Source organism: Lemur catta, chromosome 9, assembly GCF_020740605.2.
Source record: "Lemur catta isolate mLemCat1 chromosome 9, mLemCat1.pri, whole genome shotgun sequence".
NCBI classification, from domain to species: domain Eukaryota; kingdom Metazoa; phylum Chordata; class Mammalia; order Primates; family Lemuridae; genus Lemur; species Lemur catta.
The window spans coordinates 36,961,161-36,967,302 of record NC_059136.1 but is presented as its reverse complement, the minus strand read 5'-3'; the positions used below and the strand labels follow the sequence as shown (position 1 = coordinate 36,967,302).

Below are 6,142 nucleotides of genomic sequence, written 5' to 3'. Positions count from 1 at the left end.
TCATGATTTTTATCCAAGCCACTGACACCTATTCAGCAAGTGTTGATATATCTGTGCAGGAAAAACAAACATATCAAAGCCACCACCTCACTGACAGTGATGGGAGGATGGATTTTAATTTTAGAGATGTTAAAATTTTAAAGAAAAAAAAATGTGTGTTATAGAGCTACCGGAAAACATCGTATGCCCACAAGGCTCCTTGTTTGTAAATCTAATGGAGCTCGGTTTTTTTTTTTTGAGGAGCCTTTGAGAAAGCGGATCTATCCTGCCTGATCAAAGTTAGACTAAGGCTAATGATCACTAATATTCTATAAAATATTTATGTAATCACTCCATACCATGGCAGAATTAAACTCAGGGAGCTCAGAAGGCAGTTCCTGGAAGACAGTACACAACAATGTTTGTAAGTGCAGAAACTGCAGCCAGCTGGTCTCAGTTTGCATTCTTGTTTGGCCTCCTATTAGCTGTTAAGATCATGATGCTTAATCTCTCTGTCAGTGTCAGTTTCCTCATCCTTAAAGTACGGAGAATAAGGACACCTACCACATAGAGTTATTCTGAGGCTTACATTAAAAAATATATAATACAGTCCTTAGCGCTGTCAAAAATCAACAACCTTTGACTTTTGTTATTATTTTCTTAGTCATTCATGACAAGCAACCACCTTTCTCAACTTAGCTCTGAAAGAATCTTGGCTATTTCTGAAAATTAAAATGACTCTTAGAGGATTAATAATTTCTCATGTGAAAAGATTTCCAGCAATATGATACAGAGTCTGATAGTGATTACTGAAGTGAGGCAGTTTAAAAAGTACTTTTGGCAATGACAGCATTACCAAAATGAGCTCCTGACCTCCCATGTGCATATTATAAAAGCAACTAGACTCGTTTGCAAACATCAGGTTCAGGTGTGATTACTACCATATCTCTCTGCACTGCAGCTAAATGCAATAGAAACTTACTTTATGTTTTCTGCATTCCATCTCTCACTTCCCAGGTCCAATCAATTTTAGTCTTATGAGAGGCAGTATGCAAAATAGTGAAAAAATGTTTTTTTTTTAAGCATAAATTTCACTCCCTAAGTGTGTAATCTGGGAAATTTAATTAATCTTTATGAGTCCTGGTTTCTTCTGTAAAATAAGGATGCTAAAAGTACCTACTTCATAGGGTTGTTTAGGCTTCTTAGGGTTGTTCTGTAATATAATACATGTAAGTCTCTGTAACACATTTCCAGGTGCATAGAATAAATGGTGATATTATTGACGATATTTTTATCATGATCATTATGCTTATTAGCATTGGCATTATCATCATTGCATAATTTCGTATTGATACTGTAACAAATTATCACAAACTTGGTGGCTTAAAACAACACAAATGTACTATGTTACAGTGCTAGAGGTCAGAAGTCCAAAATGGGCCCCAATGGAGTAAAATCAAGGTGTCAGCAGGACTGGGTTCCTTTGGGAGGCTCTAGGGGACAGTTTGTTCCCTTGGCCTTTCCAGCTTCTAGAGGCTGCCTGCATTCCTTGGCTTGTGGCCCCTTCTTCCATTTTCAAAGACAGTCTTGCGTCCCCCGACATTGCCTCTCCTGCCTTTCCCTTACAAGGACACTTGTGATTACATTGGGCCCACAGGATAACTCACCATCACAGGCTCAGCTGATTAGCAGAGTCAATGGCCCTCTGCAATGTAACATGTTCACGAGTTCCAGAGATTAGAGCATGGACAGCTTTAGAGGGCCATTATCCTGCCTATCAACATCACCCTATCAATTATCTATCTCTGCTTAACACATTAAGGTAGTGGCTTAAAGTAACAACATTTATCATCTTACAGTTTCTCTGGGTCAGAAATGTGGATGTAATTTCTCTGGGTCCTCTGATTCATGGTCTCTCATAGGTTGGACCCAAAGTGTTCACAGGGGCTGCAGTCATCTTAAGGCTTGAATGGGAGGGAGGAGGGGAATCTGCTTCCAAGTTCATGCATGTGGTTGTAGGCAAAATTCAGTTCCTTGTGGCCCATTGGCCAGAGGTTTCCCTCAGTTCCTTGTGGCATGTGGGCCTCTCCACAGGGCAGCTCACAATAGGGCAGCTTAACGGAGCAAGCAACCAAGCAGGGCCGGGGGAGTGTACTAACAGTAAATCAGTATTTTATAATAAAACCTCACCTTTGCCCCATCTTGTTCATCAGGTGCAAGTCACTAGCTCCACCCTACACTCAAGGGTAGGGGATTGCCCTAAAGCTTGAATACCAGGGGGCAAAAATCATCAGAAGCCGTCTTGAAAGTTTGCCTACTACAATCTCTATCAGTATCGCTCCCATCAAATCCATCCTCTTCACTTCCTAACCTTTCAGCCCAAGACCTATTTCCAGCTAATTATATCAGAGTATCTAGGGGTGGAGCCTAGGCCCTGCATTTTTAAAGAGCTCTCTTTGTGACTTTATTGTGCAGCTGTCATTTAGAGCCACAACCCTACACTATATCACAGCAATAGTAGTTCACTCGGGATGCACCATGACTAAGTCATTCTCTATTCAAAATCCTTTCATAATAGTGTGTGTCATTTGCAGAAGAAAGTACATGTGCTGTACTTGCTTAGAGGTCCCTCTCTGACTACCCTCTACCTCTGCAGCCACCATTCCCACCTCACTCACAGCACATGGGCCTCTAATACCTCACAGCCCACATTCTCCCTAATTATTACATTTCGTGGTTTGTCTTTGCTCCTCTTTTATGTCAGCCTTCAACAAACAGATGCTCTTATTTTAAGGTGGTCAATTTGATTTACCTTTTAAATTATGACCTGCTTTTTATGTCTTCTTTAAGAAATATTCCCTTATTCAAGATTAGAAAGCACCCATACTGGCTTCTGAAAGTTTTAAAGTTTTGACTTTTATATTTAATTTTTAATTCATTGGAGATTAAACCTTATGAATGTCATGAAGTAAAAATTACATTTTGTCATTTCCCTATGGTTAATTGGTTGGTAGAACATTATTAATTTATTAATCATATAGTCCATCATTTCTATTTGCAGCCACTGTTTCATAAATAAAGTTGACAATTATTTTCCTCTTTCTGGGCTCTGGATTCTCTTCCACTTGTCAAATTTTCTATCACTACACTGCATTATTTATTACAATTATTATTCTTTTATAATTACTTTTACCTGATAAGGCAAGTTCTTACTCTTTAAAAAAATTATTCTTTAACCTTTGTTTTTCCAAAATTTTGGAATCAACTAGTCATAGTTGGGATTATAATTGTGTTGTATTCTGAATATTAATTAGCTCATGTCTGGAATGTCAAGGGTAGGTGATACTGAGAGAAATTACTGAAAACACACACACACACACACACACACACACACATAATGCAACATTTACACTTATTCCCTTTAACAAGCTAGACAGGGAGCTGATTAATAGAGATAGAGCACTTTCGAACACTACCTTAATGAGATCGGTCATCTCTTTCTGCTTCGGCTACTGCTGAATCCCACATGGTGACTTTGAGCAAGACTTGTTTCTTCCAATCTGCACAAGAAGATTGGAATGAGTCATCTCACAGTCTGTGTGTGGTTATTTGAAGAAAACTCAGTTCAATGTTTTCCAGAGAAACACAGAGAGATGGGTACTCAATGCTTGGTGACACTTGGCAGGCTATACTTTAATGCCAAAAACAAGTCTGTTTTACTAGAGTACTTATTTACAGCTATCAGAAGTCTGAGTGTTTGTTCTTATCTTTTATATCAAATACAAATGACTCATTTATGATACTTTATTTTTGGGTATATACACTTTTTAAAAATAAATTCTTCTCAAAAACATATTCAAAAACAAGCCTCATATAATCAAGTTTATGCCATTTCTTAAAAACTATATGCTTATACTTTGACAAAGTGGGGTGAAAATCCTTCGTGAAAATTTAACTTTTTTGGGGGAAGTGTAAGTCACTTTTTCAAACACTTATAAAAATCACATATATCACTGAGTGGAATTATTCTGAATTAATGGAAGGATTTGAAAAGAATTGTCACCTTTAACACATTGAGTCTTTTAATCCATGGGTGTAGTAGGTCTATTTATTCAGGCATTCTTTAATGTTCTTAATAAAGTTTCATAATTTTTTCCTTAACAGTGTTTATATATTTTGTTTAATTTATTCCTAGGTACTTTGTATATTTCTTGACACTGTTGTAAATAATATTTTTAAATTTTATTTTCTAACTTTGTATGGCTATATAAAATTATACTTGATTTTATATTGATTTTCTACCTAGCAAACTTGCTAAATTCTCTGAAAATTGTAGCAATTTTATATATTCTTTTGCATTTCCACAGAGCCAGTCTTATCAGAGAATAATAATAGGTTTATTTCTTTCTTTTCAATCCTTATAAAGTATACATCATTCCAGCCTTAACTATATTAGTCAGGATTTTCAGAAAAGTTTTCAATAGAATGATTGATTATACCTATACTTGTCTTATTTCTGATTTAAAGGAAATTATTTTACCTATTCACTATTATATATGATACATTAAGTATTCTTTTCAGTACCCTGTATCAGCTTATTGAAAGACCCTTCTGTTACTAGCTTTTTAAAAAATGAATAAGTATTGAATTATATGTAAATGCTTTCTACACCTAATGAAATACTGTTATGATTTGCTTTTCTCCTGTAAGTTTTATTTTAATTTTCCAATTTAATCCAACTTTTATTCCCTAGAATTAGCCCATTGTGATCATGATGTATTTTCTTTTTAATGGGTTTCTAGATTTAGTTACTAATATTTTATTTATAATTTTGGATTTATTATCGCTTCTTGGCCTTTTGGCTAAGATCAAGTGCAGTATAATTTTGGATTTATGTTCAAGGGTAGAGAGGCCTATAATTTTCTTTTATGATACTATCTTTGTAACATTTTGGTATCAAAATTATAATAATTTCACAAAATAGTCTAGATAATATCCCTTCTTTTTCTGTGATCACATAGAGTTTCTATAAAATTAAAAATTTCCCTTCTTCCATACAATAGTAACATTCATTGGGTGTCAGGCAGGTGGGAAGGGTGAGGAAAGGATGGGTATATTCACACCTATATTCACACCTAATGGGTGTGGTGTGCACCGTCTGGGGAATGGACACGCTTGAAGCTCTGACTTGGGTGAGGCACAGGCAATACATGTAACCTAAACATATGTACTCCTGTAATATGCTGAAATAAAAAATAAATAAATAAAAAATACAGACAAAAAAATTGTTTCTCAGCTCCTCTTTCGAATTTGCCAAGAGCCGTATCCCCACCAAATAAAAGCAAAAACAAAAACAATGAAAAAAATTTTCTTTGAACAATTAGTAGATCTTTGTGGAAAATTTTTAGCTGTTTGTTCAATTACTTTAATGGTTGCATCACCATTCAACTTTTTCATTTCTTTAAGAATCAGATTTAGTAACAATATATTTAAGTGTTTTTTCCGTCTCACCAAAGGTTTCAAATTTCTTACTACAAAGTTGTTCATAATTTACTATGTATATGGTTTTTTATGCACACACACACACACCATATATCTATAATTAAAAAACAAAACAAAACGGGGTCTCACTCTGTTGCCTGGGCTGCAGTGCAGTAGCACGACCGTAGCTCACTGCAATCTCTAATTTCTGGGCTCAAGTGATCCTCCTCCCTTAGCCTTCTGCATAGCTGGGACTACAGGTGCATGTCACTATGCCAGACTCATTTTTTTTAAATTATTTTTTGTAGAGATAGGGTCTCATTCTGTTGCTCAGGCTGGTCTCAAACTCCTGGTTTCAAGCAATCCTCTCACCTTGACCTCCCAAAGTACTGGGATTACAGGCATGAGCCATCACACTCTGCCTTTCTTTTACTGTATTTTACTATCTATGGCATCTGTAGTTATTTTCTAATTTTTATCATTCATACTGTGGCTTATTCATTCCTTCTCTTTTTTTCTGTGATCAATCTTGTCAGAAGTTTGTCCTTTTATTACTTGTGTTAGTTTCTTCTGTCTGTTGCAACGAAATATCACCAACCTGGTAGCTTACAACATACATTGTATTCTGGAAGTCAGTAGTTTAAAAGAATCTCATCAGGCCAAAATCAGAGTGTCATCCATG

General features: G+C 35.8%; 1 pseudogene; it reads left to right on the top strand.

Moving 5' to 3' along the window:
* The first annotated feature begins 4,821 nt into the window (after positions 1-4,821).
* Positions 4,822-4,999, top strand: LOC123645268 (annotated as a pseudogene).
* Positions 5,000-6,142: the final 1,143 nt, after the last annotated feature.